The sequence below is a fragment of the Phascolarctos cinereus genome, unplaced genomic scaffold, assembly GCF_003287225.1.
Source record: "Phascolarctos cinereus isolate Bilbo 61053 unplaced genomic scaffold, phaCin_HiC Scaffold_1;HRSCAF=81, whole genome shotgun sequence".
Lineage (NCBI taxonomy): Eukaryota > Metazoa > Chordata > Mammalia > Diprotodontia > Phascolarctidae > Phascolarctos > Phascolarctos cinereus.
In genome coordinates this window covers 68,915,820-68,916,636 of record NW_027555514.1, presented here as the reverse complement: position 1 = coordinate 68,916,636, position 817 = coordinate 68,915,820, and positions in this window count along the sequence as shown.

The following is an 817-nucleotide window of genomic DNA, read 5'->3' as shown; positions in this document are numbered from 1 at the left end:
TAGCTGCCATTCCATACCCACTGTGGACCGTTAGACACCTCCTCCCAGGTCCTATCTTCCTATTTTAGGGGTGGGGAGGAGGGAACGGTCTCTGATAGAATTTCACATAGTGAAATGCCTGGGATCAGTGAATCAAGGGGAGCAGCACATACTGGCTGCCTCCATGTCCTTATCGTAGTAGACTCAGCCCCTTGCCCTCCCTGATTCCTGTCTTCTTCTGAAACCCTTCTTCACTGTTAGCAAACTTCCTTCATCATAGGTTTCTTCCTCACACATGACTTCCATTTTATCATGTGCACTGCATCATAGCTTTCTGAAGATGCCATGTCTCTTGTTACTCTCTCTGAAGCTCAATGTTCCTTTTCTTCCATCCCCTAATATACCTTGTCCCACGGCAACCCACTTCACTTTTGCAGAATTCTGATTGTTAGGAAGCTTCCCTTATATCAAGTCAAACTCTGTCTCTCTGGAGCTTTTTCCTGCTATTCCGAGTACGACGGGAACAAGTCCAGTATCCCTTCCATGTGGCATTCTCACAGATACTCAAAGACAGCTATCACATCTCCTTTCCCTTCCCCTATCTTTTCTGTTCTCCAGGCTAAACATTCCCGGTTCCTCTGACAGATCCATTAATTACTGCTCTTTTCACTAATCCTGAATCTATCTAATGCCCATCATTCTCTCTTGTCTATATCAGCACAAAAAGCTTTGTCAAATGCTTAGTTAAAATCTAGGTAACTATAGCCACAGCATTTCCTTGTTCTATTAGCCTGGTAATCTTGTTAGAAAATAAAATGATTTTAGTGATTATTGGCCT